Source organism: Strigops habroptila, chromosome Z (genome assembly GCF_004027225.2).
Source record: "Strigops habroptila isolate Jane chromosome Z, bStrHab1.2.pri, whole genome shotgun sequence".
Classification (NCBI taxonomy): domain Eukaryota; kingdom Metazoa; phylum Chordata; class Aves; order Psittaciformes; family Psittacidae; genus Strigops; species Strigops habroptila.
Window position 1 is genome coordinate 13260802 of NC_044302.2, and position 19691 is coordinate 13280492.

The window sequence follows — 19691 nt, forward strand, 5'->3', positions numbered from 1 at the left end:
AGATTCATATGCTATGGTCACTCATTGACCAAGCTGTTTCAACACTTATACATATCCAGCAAAGGATCATTTCCCTCAGGCATGGTTTTCTTTCAATCACATTTAGCAAAACCATTAAACACACTTGGGGCTTGCACTGAAGAGAGAAACAACTCTATATACACAATTCAAAACAATTTTCTCCTTCTGGAAGAAAAATCTTAAGTGTTAAGTCTCAGTTTATCAAGACTTAAGTTCAGAGCACACTGAAAGGGTTCTGTATAACTTCTGCTGAAATTATGGTACTTTTGCATTGTTCCTAGTCATATTTGCCAATATTTTAAAAGTTGATGCAAAGAAGCTTTATTCCTAAGCAAACAGAGAAAGGAAATATTTCTTATTTTTATTTCCAAGAGTGTTTGATAGTTGATACAGTAGTGGATTGGGAAGCAAATGATGCATTGATTACTTTTTATCTTTTTAATGGCCTTTACTTTAGCAGCCAAATTTTGTTTTTCAACAAATCCTAAAACCATAAGGGTTTCAGATTTGATGTTTTTTAAAGAGAGTTCTTAACACACACATACACTCACCTACCACCCCCCATATTTTAGAGCAGATGAGCATCCGCAGTAGTGGATGAAGAGTCTATGTAGAGAAAGGGTGCAAAGCAGAGTTTGGATGCCTCAGATGATGGCATTTAGCTGTGCCAGGTTTCTGATCCCCCAGTTAGCTTCCTTCATGTGCGAAGTCATATTGGCTCCAGTTCAGTGAAATTCAGTGCAGGAAGAGTAAGTGTTCATGCACAAAGACTATTTGTAGGACTAGTTACTGGACCCTAAATTTGGAATTGGGAAGTGTTCCCAGATGGTCTATAAAGTGAGTATTTTTGGTTCTTAACTGAGAAAGATTCACACTAAACTCAATGAGTTCTCTTTATTAAACATAGGTTTATAGAAAATACTCTTCCCTTGAACAGTGTAGCTTTGAATAGAGTAGAAACGCATATGAGAAGAAGGCGTTGGGGGTTTTTTTGTGCTGTCTGTGGGTGTATTTCCCTAAGCATAGAATTATTGTTTGTAGGAGAATGGGGGGAATTCTTTTTCCTCATACAGTTATCTATTTTGGGTGGTTGTCTAAGAAAGAATTATATCCCAAATTATCTGAGAAGAGTGCTCTCGCTTCAAGATCTATCTTAATTCAAATGCCGTGTCTGACAGGTTTCACTTAGGAGTTCAGGCTCTCCACTGTTCTTTGACTACTCAAACAAGAAATCTCTGGTGACACTCCCTCTGCTTAGCCTGGCTGGCTTTTACTTGAACTCTTTTGGATCTCTTTACACATGAAAGCATGTGTACATATTCACTCCTTACACCCCTCCTTCTTTCTCTGTATGGAGATCCCCTGAATTGCTTAAATCTTTTGATTTAATATTCATTTCTGACAGCAGTGAAATTCCTTAGATTTGTACTAAAGGTGCCATGACATCTTGTATCTATAAGCTCTTGTATATTCAGATTTAGCATTTTAACAGGTTTCTTTCTTCACATAGTATCAATGATATTCATGTAGAACTGTTTTTTTGTAATCATACATCTTTAGTTACTGCAGGTATTTATGGTCTTGTGCATTGAGCTCTAAATATAAGGGTAAAGCAGACTTTCTTCTTTGAGGTGGGACCAAAATGGATAGATGTCTAAGCAGTTATTTAGTTAGAGACTGAAACAAATTTTGGGAAGTGCTCATGAATTTTTTGTGTCCCTTTCTCACAGTGTCAGAGTAACCAAGTTGCTCCTTTGTCCAGGCTCGTCGAGCAATTGTCTAAGTCTGTTAATATAACTAACTGCAGTGCAGTTCTAAGACCTCTAATTTTAATCTTCAATTATTCCTCTTCAATTGTGCATCTTGTCTTTTTCAGCTATTAGAAATTCTAAATTTCAGCATTGAAAGCATAAAGCTATCTCTTCTAGTAGTATTTCATTAATGCTGTGTGATTTAATATTTCACTGTATATAAAAGTCATGAGACATTATAGTGTGAATAGTACTGTATAAGTTTTATTTTATTGTTCACTACCTTCCTGTTAAGCAGCAGCAGCACTTACTTCCTGTTGATTTTCCAGGAGTGAAAATTAGACATATTTTTCTTACAGGTAAATAATCAGTGGTTTGGGTGAAAATGAATACAATTTATGTGTTTTCAGTCATGCAGAATATCAGACTTTTAAAATACATATTTTCAGTTTCTGTCAGTTAAAAAACCAGATTATTCATAATTTAATCCTTTTAACTACAAATTAGTACATATGGATTTATTTTCTGGAATTTCCATAGTACACATGGTAGGCTACAACAGCAAGCATATTAGCTCTGGAAAGTCCTCATATCTTCTGAAAATATAAATGTTTTAGAGACTTTAAGAAAAAAACTCAAAGCAAAGGTAATGGCCTAAATGCTTTCTACATGTTCACCTGAAATAAGAAATTCAAAATGCCTTAAGTTTTGAATTTCTTAAGGTGACAAACTTTAGTTCTGCTTAGTGATGTGATCACCCAGTGACAGCATCTTTTCCTTTATGCCACGGCACTGATCTTGTGTCTTCCATAGGCAGATCCTGATGTCCTTTATTTTTCCAATAAAATATCACAGAATTGAAATTGCTGTCAGAAACTTCCTTATGATCCTTATGGTTCCAGTTTGTATGCTGGCAAATTGTTTACACTGTGCAATTATAAAAAAGGTTTTTTGTGTTGATCACTACTCTTATATATAAGGTTTCTAGTCTTCTTCAGCACCACCTGGAGTCAAAGAGAAAGGAGCTTCTGGGTAGAGCAACTCAGAGCCCCTATGTTCGGTTGCTCTTCTGAGCCATCTGGAATCGTAGAATCATAGAATCATAGAATCATAGAATAGTTAGGGTTGGAAAGGACCTTAAGATCATCTAGTTCCAACCCCGCTGCAATGGGCAGGGACATCTCACACTAAATCATGTCACCAAGGCTCCATCCAACCTGGCCTTGAACACTACCAAGGATGGAACATTCACAATATCCTTGGGCAACCTGTGCCAGAGCCTCACCAACCTCACAGTAAAGAACTTCTTCCTTATATCTAACCTAAACTTCCCCTGTTTAAGTTTGAACCTCTTACCCCTTGTCCTATTGCTACAGTCCCTGATGAAAAGTCCCTCTCTGGCATCCTTGTAGGCCCCCTTCAGGTATTGAAAGGCTGCTATGAGGTCTCCACGCAGCCTTCTCTTCTCCAGGTTGAAGAGCCCCAACTTTCTCAGCCTGTCATCATACGGGAGGTGCTCCAGCCCACTATCATCCTCATGGATCCCTTTCCCCAATCACCCTAATCTAGAAACCAACCAACCAAACGAGGTGCCCGAAGTTGAGCTGTATGAATGCATTGTTCATGTTTCATGACAGTTGACTTCAAGACTGTTGTTTAGTAAACATCCCCAGGAAAAAATATTGACCCAAATTTTGTTTAAGACCTAACATGGAGATATTTTATGGATGTCTCAGTTGAATAGAGTTCAGACAGAATTTTTTCCCCATATGTTTATATTTATATGGAACAAGAATGTGAATTCAGTCACATGTACTTCCCAGCAGTTTGGGCTTCTAGAAATTAGCTCAAAGAATAATCCCATGTTATGGGGTAGAGTTTTAATGCTCTGTGCAATTAAAGTAGTTCTTCATTACATTCAAGCAAAAACTGCGCTTTGGCAGTGTCGTGAAACATTAGAGAATTCTCCTCAAATTAGTAACAGAAATTGAATGACAGGACAAATTAAAAAGAGGCAGGAGGGGGTGAAATATTTTATTTTAAAAATACTCCATAAAGACAAGCATGCAGTAAATTAGCAAGTGTGCTCTCACAGTTATTCATGGAAGCATGTTTGAAAAAAATAACCATGGAGTTGTTTTGTTTATTATTTGCCAAAATTTTCCAGTGCTTTGTCAGTTTTCCACAGGCTGCTGCGCATAGTACTGCTTGGGAGGATCACCAGAAATCTTTGAGGAAGCCTTCACAAATGGTGAACCAGACATGGAAGAATGCAGCCAGAATGACAATGCAAGGCAACAAGCTCAAAGCTGGGCATTCCTTTTGAAAGCCTCTCTACTCCAAAGGCAGAATCTTGAGCAGTTTATGTATGAAGTGAGAAAATTGTAGAGATCCGTGGATCTACCTGCATCTAGTCCTGGATACCTCAAAAGCTGCAGTTAAAAGTGCAAACCAAACTCCCTTTGCATTTACAGCAGGTGGTATTAATTTATGTCATTTAGATTAATAGCAGTTGTTGTTTAACAATAGCTGTTGATAAACTAGCCTTGTTATAATAATATGCAAAAACCTGCATTTAAACTCAGGGGTGGGGGGAGAGGCTGCCAGGGAGAACAGCCAAACACTCCACCATGTTTTTTATATATATATGTGTATATATATACACATACATATATATATGTATGTATATATGCAAAAAAAAGAATATTTGTGTGTGTGTGTATATATATATACACACACATATATATACATATATATATTCCTCTGTCCACATGCAGAAATGATAACTTCAGTATGTTTATTGGGAGTGGTGAAAAACAGCCACTTGCAAATTAAGTGAGACAAGGAACAACAGATTGAAGCTGTATATTTTTTTTTAATGTTGCTTCCAACCACAGTGTAAGTGTTAGAAAGGAGGGGGGAGCTTTTTTTGGAAATATATTGGCTTCTATTGCAATAAATGCTTCTGGCTCAAAGACATCCGTAGTTTAACCTGGTAATCTGTGAGAAGTAGAAGGGCATGTGCTGGCAGAAGAGAGCAGAGCTGTGAAAAGGATCTGTCCTTAGGACCTGTCTATCTTTCTGTTCATAATAAAAGCAAGAAAAAAAAGTAGCAGTGTTATCAGTACACTTCTGCAAGTGAATTAGCTAGCACAGATTTGATAAAGCTTATAAACTCTCTAGAGCAATTGTGACAGTTTGCTGGCTTGGGCTTTGTCTGCTGCCAGTTACTCCTTGCTAGTGGCACTCTTTATTTATGCTTCAGTACCACGTTATCCTCTGGGCTTCAAACAGAAGGGACCTGTCTGTAAGTGTTTTGGTTGTGGTGTTAAAAAATAAGAGTGCAGCAAAACACATGCAACAGTGCCCAAGATCCGTTTCAACCAGTTTCTCTTCTCATGGTGTTGCTTCCTCATGACTGTTCAGTACACACAGAGTGTGGCTGAGGTGGAATATATTTGCCTTCCACTAGAGAGTGTCACAGAGTTATTTGAATGAATGGAAATGAATGTGTGATCTGACTTGTTGCGGGTTAAATGCAAAGTGGTGTGACCTCAAGAACAGGGGATAGGTGTGCCTGCCTACACGTTTTCCATTTTCTACCACTGCCATTCATCCTTCACTCTGCACCTAAAAATGAACATAGTTGTTGGAGGCAGCCACGTTTTAATATGCAACAGTTCTTTATCCTTTTGACAATGTGTACACATTAATGCTATGGTAAACATATAATCTGATACCTTTTGATCTCTTTTCTATTCAAATGAAATATGTACTCCAAAATGTTAACAGAATTTTGGGGTCAGTTATCACGTGCATGCTCCTAGCACAAGACATTGGCAAATAGACTTTAGATTTTGGATCAGCCGATGTAAAATTCTCCACATGGGAATCGGAAAGGAAGTTCCAGTCCATTAGCAGATTCTCATATCTGGACTGAAGATGTATATGCATAAGTAGAGAAATTGAAAAATGGTGTTAAGTAGTCAGAAAGTCTCCAAAGGGAGATCTGGACAAGAAGCTGCAGTAATAGCATTAGATGGCTATTATTATAAAAAGAAAAGAGAATAACTTAAAAGTGAGGACAATAGTAATATTCCAAATGCATAAAGGTAATTTCTTTAGCCTCTGAAATTTTATATGGAAATACAAACACTGAAAGTATTGTTCTTCAGGTGTGTAATTTCATTGAATAACTCCCATTCCTTTTTCTACAAGACTACCCATGAAGATAGTTTATTTAAAATAATAAATTAAAAATGTAAATACTGTGTTGACCCACTGTAGTGCTTAAAATGAGGTTTAATCCTCAAGGTCAATTTAGGTAAATTCTATTGTCCCTGAATTCCAGCAAACTCTGCAATTTGACTATTTTCTGTTGTAGAGGACTGATCCTTCCTTTTTTCTAGGTTTGTTGCCTGTGGCCAACATCTTTGTCCCATGTACTCTGTTTTCCTTCTGCTTTAATGAATGTCATATTTCAGGCGTCAGCAGCTGAGAATCTGTCCTTTGATCCCATCCTCTTCCCACGTCTGAGGACATACAGAAACCTCAGCAGACACACCTTTATTCCCAGATGATTTCCAGATCATAGGAAGAATTTTAAAGGCTATGTAAAACTCTAAGACAGAAGAATCAGGGCCAGTTCGGCTCAAAAGCCTAATTTCCTTACATTTTCCTCGAGAAAACAGGGGGCTAAAGGGAAGAATCAGGGACCTAAGCACCCCTCAGTGATACCGGCAGTTGTTAACAGACCAGGGCTGAAGGAGTCTAAAAGACCTAAGTGCAGACCGATAAAAAGGGATTTCTCTTGAAGTTAAGACAAAGCAAGTAGTACAGTGAGAGCAATTATGTCAGATCCTACTATAGTGAGCTGAGCAGTAAGCTAGACTTGTAATGTCATGAAGAAACTGCAAGGTCCTCAGAGTTAAAGATCCTGTGATATATCTTTATAAGGTTACATGTACTTATCTGTAATAATCTCAGACTTTGTTCTTAAAAACTTACAATTTGTTTTAGCTTTTGAATATCTCTGCACCTCTGCACCTGAATATCTCACCTTTGTATTTCCAACCTTTCTCTGAACTGGAGTAACTTTGACAGATGGCTTATACATCCATACTATGCACACTTTTATTGCATGAGAGATTTCTAATAGTCAACAGGAGTTCCTTCCTGAGGACCTGAAGAGAGTATGATCTAACTCTTTCAAGTTAATCATGAACCACAGAGCAAGCACTAAGTAAACTGATAGCATAAATTGAAAGGTCACAGCCTGTATTGAGAGTGAGGCTGTAGTATTTCCCTCTTAAAAGAGACATGACAATTCATTTTGATCTCTGTCATGGAGGTATAGATTACTGAAAGCAGGAAGGCAAATGGGACTGGGTACCTCAGCCTGCACATCTCGTGTGCTCACCACTCCTGCGCACCTCACAGCAGAAAGCAAATGCAGCCTCAGGCTAGGTCAAAGCTCTATGTTTGTCCCCTTTCTTTGGCTGCAATTCATTGAATCCTTATGTGTGTCTGCCACAGATTTGGGGGAATCTCTATGAGGAAAAGGCTGCAGAAATGTCTTTGGATTTCTCATGGGATCAAAGGATTCCTTAGGCCTTGCATTCTGTGTAATATGGATACATGTGTGTATTTGTCTGTCATGTACATAACTGATGGGGCAGCAGAAAATGGAGCTTGGAAATACTAATATCCGCAATGTACTAGAATTTGATCATACTAGCAGAATCTGTAAGGTAACAGTGTATGTCTGTGTCAGGATGAGATGATCATCCAGAAATAATGGAATTTGTGTTTCAATATGAGAAAACTGTAAAGGTGTGAAGCCAGTATTTGTATTTATCTGTTCTTTTTTTTTTTTTTTTTCCCTGAAACATCTCTTTGTGCCAGGTATTGTATATCCTCCAGTCATTAGAGCTGCTAGTTTAAACAGGAATAGATATGTAGAAGCATATTCATGCTGTTCACTGTAGGACAGGTGAACACTAGATTTACCTCCAAGTCCTTTAAATGTCAAATAAGATTAACCATCCACTAATCCGTCTAACAATTTAGCAATGATTTTGTATAATAGACAAGGTAACTCCTTTGCTGCCTGATAGTTGTTCATCATATGGCCATCTAAAACAAGCACATGTTGGATGATGGGACCATTTTACATGCGTTGTGCTGTTCCACATAACCTATGCCTTGATGAACAGCTAACATTGCCCAAAGAATCCCACAGAAGGATCACTAGGTGGTTTACAGACATTAATGGCCAGGCAGCAATGTACCCACTTCTATATTTAAATGGAGAAAACAGTAATATGTGTGTTTAAAGACCACAAGTGTTACTAGATTTTTGCAGAAATAAAGGTAAGAACAAACTATGATAACTGAAAAGTTGGCCTACAGTTAAAAGAAGCACAAGGAAAGGAGGGAGGCATATTCTTGTTTGCACCTATAACAAGGCCACTTAAGTAGCACAATTCTTCCTGGTTGAGGGAAAAAGCATGCTCCCTGTTTCCTCAGCTTCAGAAGCCAAGTTGTAATTCCTGACCTATAGTGATAGCTAACAGGAAAAGGAAATGACGTTGCACAGGGATTCAAATAACTGTAGAATACACTGGACTTTGGGGGAGACAAAGCTTTAACACTTTAAAGAGGATTCAGATCAATTAGATTTTCCTATGACAAAACAAAGCATGTCTTTATTTGGAGTTGTCTCACAGTCCTGGGAGAAATTTGAATTCGAAACCATATTTAAAAAGCCACCTGGGAATATCTTGCAAAAGACATCTTGATGCAAAGAAATAGTATTGTTGCCATTGGCCTAAGAAGGATCTCTCATCACACTTTATCTTGGGATCTAATTAACATCCTGAAAAAAAGTCATTATTACTACCTATTTAAAATGTAAGCAGCAGCTAGTAGTATTTTCTTAACAGTTTTTTATTTCAAACCTCAACAATAGTTATATTTAGGAGAAGCATAAAAGCTTGAATTCAGAAAGAAAATATTATAGAAATACTGAACAGGACAGTTGGATACTTGAAAAATTGCAGGAAGGTGAATCACATGAAAAAGTGCATTTGCATGAAAGGGCATAGAGCTAGAAGTTGGTGCTGTTTAGGGCAGGTGAAAGAAATGAGCCTTCACCTGTACTGATTGTGCCTGAGGTCTCTGTGCCACGCAGCCAGGGAAGGAGACAGCATCTGAATGCCTCTCCTCCACTGCTGTGGACTGCTTTCAAAGCCTGCAGTCAACTGTCCACGAAGGACTGTGTTATTCAGTCAAATATTACAACTCAAGCAGAGAGAGATTTCCCACCCTGCATCCAAACAAAATGAAGTCAGCTTTGACTCTGCAAAATGTCGATGAATTCTTCAGAGTAAATCAGCCCTGTCAGTCTGATGCGGAACTGTCACCTACTTGTGACATAATATAATATGAAATGATATTGAACAACATGCATTTGGCACTAAATTGTTAGCGGGTTTTAGCTTTGACAGCAGCAAGTTTATTGCTTTAATCCCAAGGTCTTTTAACCCTCTTTGACATAAATTGAGGTTGGCTTTTGTGAGAAAACTCCACTTCACTCTCTCTTCCTTTACCTAAAACTGCTTTTAACAATTTATGCTCATACATCAGACACTCATTTTGAGTGACAAAAAGAAAAAAGATCTATTAGAATAGAAGGAAAAAAGGGTCAATTTAGGTTAAGCAGTGTATGCCTCTTTTGGTAGGCACGTCACAGCTTTCTTCAGGTGAAAGTGAATTTTAAGTTGTAATACTGTATGGCTGAAGCAAAATAAAACAAATCTGTGACAAAAAGAGAGAATAAGTATTGCTGGAGAAAGGCCGATAACCTGCCACAAGACTGGTCTTCCTTTTTACTGATGCAATTTAATTTATTCCTAAACCTGTGTCCATCTTGAACCTTTTCTTAAAAGATCTAAGGATTTTCTTCTTTATCCAAACACTGTGGAGAGACTAGTTTGAGCAAAGGTGGCATGTACAAATACAGATGTATAAAATAGATACTATGTACACACAGTTTAGCTGAATAGTATAGCTGGCTGATAGCACATAATTTAATATTTCACTTTTTTGAGACACCTTGTTTAGTTTGATAAGTAAGCACACATTGTCATCAGTGCTCTGATAATCCCGTCACAGAAATACATCATATATGAACTATAACATCAATAACACAGGACACTTTTATCACCCTTGTTTTTCTATTCTCAATTACTGTATGATACTTATAGTGTTGTTTTGAAATCATTTCTTTATTGCATTTAAAGCTCAGCTGAATCTGCCCTTGAACTCTGTAATAATGGAGAGTGAACACATTCTCAGCATATTTGCAAATTATTTTTTTAAATGTTTTCTTTGTTCTCAATAGGGAAGAGTATATTATTGATCTACCACCATTTTTACAAAAAAGTAAGGAAAATATGAGACAAATAGAAACTTGTGTTTCTCTCGGACTGTGAGCATTTTAAAAGTTTTTATAAATTGTTCTTTTTTCTCTTCTAAACCCATATTTTTCTGTTTCTCCTTTTTTATGTAATTTTTCTTATTTATGTTATTTCACTCTTATTATCTACAACTTGCTCATAGGAATTTTGCTCCCAGCTAACGTTTAATATATTCCAGGAGTATCAAAAAGTATATATTATGTGATTTCCTACAGATTTGTGTCTTGTTTCTTTCACACCTCTCCCCAGAGCAATAGTATAATTTCCTTTGTGGCTTTTGGTGTCCTCTCCACTCCAGCATTTCCAGCTCCTTCTTCACATCCCTTTTTTGCTCCATGTTTTCCAACTCTTCTACTATAATATCTTTGGCTGGCTGCCTAGAGTTGCCTAATGCACTGCTTCTCTACTCAGTTTATGTTCCTTACAGACTGAATACAAAATTAATACCAAGGAATAAATACAAATGATAAATAAACTTCACTGGATTTTTATTTTGGGAATTCCCTCTCCCAAATCAGGAAAATATCAAAGTAGAGAAAATGTTTTTAGACATTCTATAACTAATAGAGTTATTTTGCTTAGTAGTTATATTATATAGAAATTTATTATGATGTTTCTATAGATTATAATCTATACCATTCTGTATCCTCCAGATATGTTGATAGCTATGTTATATTCTAAGCACATCTTATTGTACATCAAGATTAAGCCAAAGTAATATTAATTTTGAATATTATTAACTTTTTTCCAGCCTTGGCATCTGGTTTCTTTTTTATTCACCCTTATCCTTATATGTCCTTTGGTTTGAATGCAAGATACACCTAGCTGCTGATGCAAATCTTGACTTCTCTAAAACCAAGGACAGTGATTTCTTAATCAGGATTTGGCCCTACAGAGTGACTGCATCTGCCAGAGCACAACACACTGCCTTCACCAGGAGCTGTCCTTTGACAGGTCCTGCACCACCGCAGTGCTCTTCAGCAGAGAGCATGGGAGCTGGGCTCCTAGAGCATCGCCCTGCCTCTTTAAGCATTTGATACTGGCAGCCCTTGCAGTTTCCCTCCTTCTGTTACAGTTGTAAGTATAAATTCCACCACATTTCCAAATCCTGACAGAATGAATCTTGGGGAATTGGGAAAATGGGGTTAGTGTATGAATTGTGATCTTGTCCATGCAATAAAAAGCCCTATCAGTGGGCATTCAGCAGCTGAACTATCCTCATGTTGTTTGTATTTTTATGGACACTGTTATAACTATAGTCAAGTATGATTTAACTTTAAAAGGGATCCTGTAATGTTGTTCAAGTCCATAGCTGCCATAATCTTTTGTGGTAAATCTTTCTTTTTTATCTAGCTTTTAAAAAGGGAAGTAATACAAAGACATAGCAATGGAATACATAGAAGCTGAGCTTGCAATGACTTGGCAATCTATCCTTTTTTTCTGGTTTTACATTTGTGCAAACTTTTCCGAGCATAATGTTTTTGCCCATTGTTTTTTTCTACATTGCATCAAACAGGCATTCCTTATAAAATGTAGAGCTCATTTTGTAACCTAATTCCTACAAATACCACATGTATAAAATTCTGAGATTTCTGTTGCTTACATATTTCAGTAGCACAATTTCATTCTAACTATTACGGATGTACAAGTTACATTTGCTTTTAAAACCTGATTCAAAATAATAAAGGTTACTTTCATTTTTAAACATTAAATGTATTCAAAATCAATGTCTTGTTTTGATTCTAGATGCTCTTGTAGTACAGAACAGGGGATGGAGGCTGCTTTGGCCATTGTCACTAATTCTGTATGAGGCCTTAGTTGACTTGCTTAGATTTTGTCAATCTTTTTGCTTATCTTTAATTTCCTGTCCCTTGTTTGGTTTATTTCATTAATGATTGTAAATTGTAAACTGGTTTTAGATACTTCATGGAAAGTGCTGAATAAGTGTTAATTGCTTTTTGCTGTTAGGACTGAAACTGAACATTAGCTGCCACTGTCATAGAGGTAGCATATCAATGATTTTCAGGTTTTATAAATGAACAGGCCATTTTGATGGATATTTGGGGATAGCTATGCAATTAAATAATTTAGCTCAGCACAAATAGAGTCTTGAAGATAAAATGTTTAATCAGAATCTCAGAAGTTTGATTTTGCAGCACAGGACAGTGAAATTTCGAGCTTAAAACATATCCTGACTCCCCATTTCTCATCATTCCTGTCTTAGAAAAAAGCCGTTAACAGAAGATTCTTCATTCCTTCAAGGCATTCCCTGAGGGCTTGCTTGCCCTAAATAATTATACAGCCTTAGAACAGTTGTCAGCCACCATAGTTAGGACTGCTTTCTGTCACGATTTTATCGAGAACCTTGTGATAGCTGATGCAAGTCTCAGAGCTCTGCCTTTGGAGTCATAACCCTACAAGAGGTACAGAGCGTGCTTTGTTAAATGGGTGGAAGATTCAGGCTCCCTGTTGTTAATAAAAGCTTGAAAATGCAGAATGAAAAGAATCAAGCTTGCAGGTGGTGACGTCCTCCTGCTTCCTCATATTATTTTAGCAATCCCTAGAGTTTTAAGCTGCATCTCCTAACTTTTCTTTATTTCTGCTTATTTAAGGCACTGTTGACCATTTGGGATGAGCTTGTGTCTGTTGCTGAGTGTCCGGTCACAGTACGAGATAGTCTCACAAGAGCCCCTTTTCACCTTTCTCATACCTGTTTTCTTAGCGTTAGTTCAGCAGCAGGAACAGCTCCTGCCCATCAGTACTCTTCATCCTGTATTGTTCTTGTATGCAGCTAGAACAAATGGGCTGGCATTAAGATTGAGATGATCTGAATCTGCCCTGCTCTTGAAGAAGATTCTGTTCCTTGATTCAGTGAAGTCTGTACTATTACAAATGTGACCTAAATTTGTATAGGGACTGTTTAAATCTGCAGTAGCCAATCTGGGTAACCGTAACTCCATTTACGTTAATTCCCCAGGCATAACTAGGACTGGATAATATGGAAATGTAACTGATAAGAACTGACAGATCTGGATGCTTAATTATTATAATTAAAGCGTGTTTGTGAATGGTTTAACTTTCGGGTTTAGAAGAGCTTCAGAAGGGGGGGAAAATACCCAACAAAATATTGCCTTTGCCTTTTGGTAACGCCTAGGCCTCCCCTGGTATTTAGTTGCTTCTACTCCAACCCTTCCAGCTGACTGTCTTGGTCAGGAAGACAAAAAGGAAAAAAAATAAAAAAAGGGGGCAAATGAAACAAAACCAGCAAATTGTTCTGCTGTTTTCTCTTACTGGGCAGCCTTTTGCTAGTGCATGTTTGACTCTGAGGTTGTGGAGAGACAACATATGTCTGGAATTAAAGCTAAACCTATCCATCCCTTTGGGTTTGCTACTTCTTGTTTAGCTGTTTATTGGAGCTGGAAGATTGCTCCATTACTACTGGTAGTAGGTAGTAGTGCTTCATTTTTTCAGTTCTAGGGAATTATTTTAATTTTTTTTTTCCCCCTCTGAAATTTTATTCCATAGGCTATTTAGGCTGGAAACAGAAGATTGTGCTTGTTTCCCTATGCAAGTTCAAGTAGGTAGACTGCTTAAGTTGGTGTAGGTTTACGTAAATTAATAAATGATATTTCTAATCAGATGATCTTGGGGAGAGGGCAGAGGATGATTTTTACTTTTATTTCTAGTTCAGGAATTTTGTGTCTCTAGAGAGAAATGGGTTGGAGAGGCTTCAGGATTTAGCCCTTCATGAGAACAAATATATGCTGCCTCTGCCTGCATTTTGCTCAAGCAGAGTTTCAGTGGGACAAGTATTCACACATACTCCAATACAGAAAGGGGGTTGATCGTGTTTACACAGTGTTACTGGGATGGGGGTGCATGTATGACGTAGCACATGGAACCAAAATGCCCGCAATCATAAAAAGTCTGTTAAACAACAACATAATTAATCACTCCTCAGATCAGAAATTAGAAGAAAGAGATATTTTTCTATTCTTTTTTTATTTTTTTTTCCTGGGTCCATGGCTTTCCTGACCAGATCTTAAGTGCAACCAATAGCTGGAATCTGGTCCTAAAGCCAAATACCACTGTTCTGAGAATGGAGGTGAATGAGTCCTTATACAATCTTCATTTTACTGGGGAAAATTTCTGAAGATGGCTGATGTGGTATCCCCAGACAGTTGTTCTGCATATAATGCAAACGTACTGTAAGTTTTTCCAAAATTCTTAAAGCTTGGAATTCTTCTCATCATTGTGGGAGTTCATTTGATTCATGGGTGATTTGGCTGAATATGATTTTTTCTTTTGTTATTAAAAAACCCCAGGTAATCAATATCACAATCAACAAATAATATCAGAGCAGAAAAACAACAACAAAAAAAAAAAAAGGCAGGATGAATAAAGGTGACAAGAAAGGAGGAGACAGAAGTATTAAAAAGTATTGTAGATAAAGAACTGTTGACTGCTACTCTTGTAAATATTTCAAAACATAGATCCAATGTTTTATGGGTCACTAAAACTACTGTAAATACACCAGCTGACTCCCAAATACATCATTCTCAATCCCTGACAAAGACAAAACAATGCAGCTATAATATACCCTTCGTCATCCCTTGCAGGCTTGGATTTAGCTGCAGAGCAAGACGACTGCAGATAGAATATTCAGCTATAGGAAAGAAAAAAGGAACTGAAGCCTGTCCTGCTATCCAGTTTTCTATGTAGTAGACAGTGTAGTACAGCAGTAGATCCCTAAGACCTTGAACTTCTCTTTCTGGTTCAGCTGTAAAAGCTGATCAAACTTTCCTTAGTGTGCTGGAAACTAATTCCATGGCTTAGTATACCTACAAATTCAGAAGAAATTATTCCTATTGTTTGTACTAAATCCGTTTTAAAAGTCTTTTCATATTTATCTGAGGAGGGCAGGCTCTCAGTGATAGATCCCACCTCTTAGTGGGTTCACTGCACAATTTTTGTATTGGTGGAGAGACAAAATGCAAGTGTCCCTTCTCTGGAAAGAAAGGACACTGCACATGGAATTTTATAGCCAGGGATAAGATCATGTTATAGCTTTCGTGTCCCTATATCATAAACCACTAATGTTTGTGAGGGTGTTTTTTTGTATTTTGGTTGGGGTTTTTTTGGTGGTTTTTTTTTTTTTTTTTTTTGTTGTGGGTTTTTTTTTTTGTTTGTTTGTTTTTGGTTTTTTTTTGTTTTGTTTTGGTTTTGTTTTTTGTTTTGTTTTTTAATAAGTCTTTGCATTCCATTACCTCTTTATTATTTTGTTTTTGAGTGTAAGCATTTGGCTTGATTCAGGTTGGGTTCTAGAGGGATGCTGGTCTGTAGTTGTCAGCCTGAGCAGTGTGTGATTATGGGGATGTGGTAAGTAAATAAAGCCTCTAAAGCACCAAAAGAATGAGGTTCAGAAAAAGCTGATGAAGAAGACAATGACCCACAATGTCAGAAATCAGTTTCCCAGATTGCATTTAGGAGACAAAGATTCTTGTGCACGCTGGATCCTTCAGCCTCACAGTCTGAGCAAATTTCTCCTGTTTTTATGATAACCCTCTAGAATCTTTCCTCAGCTCCTACTGTGTGAACAAAGATGTTTGTCCAAAAAAGACTGATCAAATACAGCAAACAAATCCTGAAAAAGTACAACTTCTTTCACAGATCTCTCCTGCTTTCCTTATCCCTACTCCAAACAGCCTAGTCTATAATCACTGTTAGCAGAGGAATTTTAAGGACTTTTGTCTCAATGTGAAGGTGAAATGTTCATTAGCACATCTGCTTAGAGTAGGTCAGTCAAAAGTGATTGAATCCAAATCCCACATATTTAGATGTTTTGTCTTAAATCTTAACAGGAGAAATACAGTTCATACTTACATCTGCTGGTTTTCTGTGTTTCCTGACTAAGCATGGAATTTTCTATAGTTTCAGCCTTCAAGTTGAAAGGGTGGCTCTGTCATCAGTCAGTTCCTATAGGGGAATGGAGGGGGAGGAGGCGAGTATGGTCTGGGAGAAGGGAAGGGTAGAGAGGCTGTTGTCTTCTGTTTTCCTGCAGGGTTTGTCTAATAGCTAACTGGATTAATGAAACACCTGGCATAGATGCAATTAACTATTTTGCTGTTGAGGCTGAGAACACAATGAAAAAGTTTTGGGTTTTTTTAAAGTAAAACCCCCAAAACCCAAACAACAAAATCCCACAACTTCTGTTTTGTCAGCAAAGTATGCTGTTGCCCAATTGTGATTATAATGTCAAGTAATCTTCAATATTTCTCCATTTATATCAATATATTCAGTAAGGCCCTTTACAGAAGCAGTATTAACTTTGCAATACAGGAATTGAGTGAAATAAATACGAAGAAGTTTTACTGTAGCAGATAGACACTTTCAGTGAGTAGAGATCCAGGGAGTTAACTTGCAAGCTGGTGGTTAACCTCATTGGTGCTGTGCATTATCACCTGGTAATGACCACCTTTGTCCTGCTGTACAAACACTGAGTAGGTTACTGACTTTATTGCTGCTGATAGTTCTTTAATTTTACTCTGAAAACCAAATGCAGGATAACAAGTGTACAGCAAAGAATATTTGAGGACATTTGGTAAATATTTTTCAATTTTTTAATTTCTTAAAGGCAAACTTCAGTGTGAAGTAGTCATCTGTACTAAAACCTTAGAAATAGAAAATACTAGAAATATTGTGGAATTGTTAGCAAATGGAGAAACAGGATTATGGGGTGGGAAACTATGAGTGATAGATGAACTTCACTCTGGAAATTGGAAATACTGCTGTTTTAAAAACAACATTTCACCACAGATTAAGAAACATCCTTTCTGTTCTGTGGGCATCTTTCTGTACAGAGGCAGAATTATGTGTTGGTTTTTAGAGAATGACTATTAATATGTCTGTAAAATAGAAGCATATTGGAACTGGTCCAGCCTATAAGAAAATAGTGTTTGTATCTGCTTTTTCTGTTCATAAAGGTTCCAAAGGGTCAGATCCAGGTAAATGGAACAAAACCTGAGTTAAAAGGGGTTTTCCTCTGCTAAACTGCATTGAACCACAGTAGAGGGACACATCAGCCCTAAATACAGCTGCTAACTAAAGGTTATAAGAGTGAGAGCAAAGGATATACCACAGTGCCTCTGAAATTAGTCCTTTGAGATTTATTCTTTGTGGGGAAATCACTGGAAAGAGGCTGATTTAGGTGCTTTGTAACCCCTTGCTTTGCCCTTCCTGTCAGTGGGACAGGTATTCACACATATCCCAGCACAAAAAGGGGTTTAAGTCTCCCAGGCTTTGTCTTGTCCCGTGGCACTGGCACAAGCGTCTTTATTCCTTGATGTCCACCTTGTCTGTGTAATTGGGGAAGACAGGATTTAGCATTTAATAATAAAGTTGAACTGAACATCACAATCCTTTAAAAAGCCTAACTGATATTCTGTTGTTCTGTTTTAGTCTGGTTTAACATTTTGGCTTTCTAAAGTGTAAAATGGAGAATTTTTATTAAACCTAGATATTTCTCTGTGATTTCATAATAACTCTATGACAATTATTGTTCTAGGAGAATTCTCTATATTAATTGCAGTTTCTCCTGCAAAAATGTAGAACAAAGACTGTTCTTGTGTTTAAAAATGCAGTATATTTGGACAGCATGTTGTCGAGGCACTGTGTGCTGTTATTGTATGTCATCATGTCTACTGGGAAACCTGACATTAAAACATATCCTTGGTTCTCACTTAAGCCAATTTTATAGGGCAGGAAAAGAAAAGACAACATTTTGCAATGAAAGCACCTTCTCCCATCTGGCAAAATGGCTTTCTGGACTCTATTGTGGCTCATTGTCTAAAAATAGGATGAAGACAAATTGTTATCATTTGCGAAAGCCCATGACAATAATGATAAATGAACAAATTTTTTTGCCCTCTGAAGTCATTGCTTAAGGCTTTCTCTGGGATCAACAATGTTAAACTGGTAAACTTGCCTCATCTGCATCAGCAGAAGGTTTACAAATGGCTTTGTAAACAATTTTAGCCAGAGCGTTAATCTCTCCTACAGAAGTAGGGCTTGCATGATCTATGATTGATTTGCAATTTAAAATGACACTGAAACCCCTGAAACAGATATGAAAGAAACTTTCAGTGAATAATGCTTTAGTTGACAAGAAAAGATAAGGCACATCGTTCATCTGATAGTGGGCTGTTTTTGATAAATATTGTTCATAATGGAGAATTTTGGAATCATTAATGTGTGGATAGAACATTACTACTTTTTAACTGGAACCTCAGAAACAGTTTTCTTCTGTAGCAGTCTTGTTAGTGAAGAAAACTTAGGACAATGTGTCTTGTTTAAAAATTGTCCAAGAGACTTCCTAATTAATTTTGACCTCAAGTTCAAATCTGAAAAAGTGAAAACCTGCAAAAAATAGAATTTGTTCAGTATTTTTAAATCCATACCAAATAGGTACCTGAGGATATACTTTTTTTTTACATTATAAGAAAAATCATCATCTGTTTTATATAGGAGGTGATAAATTAAAACGCCCACAGACTCTTTAGTCAGAAACTTAAGATAAATGTTGATTCCTCTAGGAGACCTCATCGCCTCATAAGTAAATATCCTCATGATATTGTACATTTATACATTCCAAGTTAGATAGTAATTAACTTCTATTATAAGGTAATGTTCCATGCAGGTTGTATCTCTGTTTCCCAAGCCACCATATACTGAACTGAAGGTATACTGATCAGGTTGTCAGATGGATTCCATGGCTGCTGTTTGGCCCTGAGAAGACCTTGTCAGATCATCTGTGTAAAAAAACTTTACAGCTGAAATTCTTGACAAAAATGTAAGATGATTAAAATCCGGTGAGTATTCCAGTGAGTCACTGGCACAGGCTGCCCAGAGAAGCTGTGGCTGCCCCATTCCTGGCAGTGTTCAAGGCCGTGTTGTTTGGGGCTTGGAACAGCTTTGTCTAGTGGAAGGTGTCTGGGCCTGTGGCCGGGGGTTGGAACTGGATGAGCTTTAAGGTCCCTTCCAACCCAAACCAGTCTGTGATTCTATGATTTCTGGAATGGGTGCTTATCCTTTAGGAACTAGACTGAGATTATTAAATTATTTCACAAGAGCCACCAAATGTCATGGAACTACTTTCAGGGCATATGGATTGAAGTAGTATTTGATGGAGTCTTGTGACTGATTTTATTTATTTATTTTTTTAATTTTGGTAATTATTTAGTGGAATCAATTTTTTAAAAAGAACTGTGTTCTGTATAGTAAAAAAACCCAAACAACCAACTGTCACAACTCCTCCTGATTGACAGCTGTTCATCAACCTGAGGAAGAAAAATCTGAGACTCAGTGGAAACAGAAAACAAATTTCTGGACCAAAAGGTAGTGCCAGTAAGCAAGAGGTAAAGCAGGCCAAAGGAATACTGCT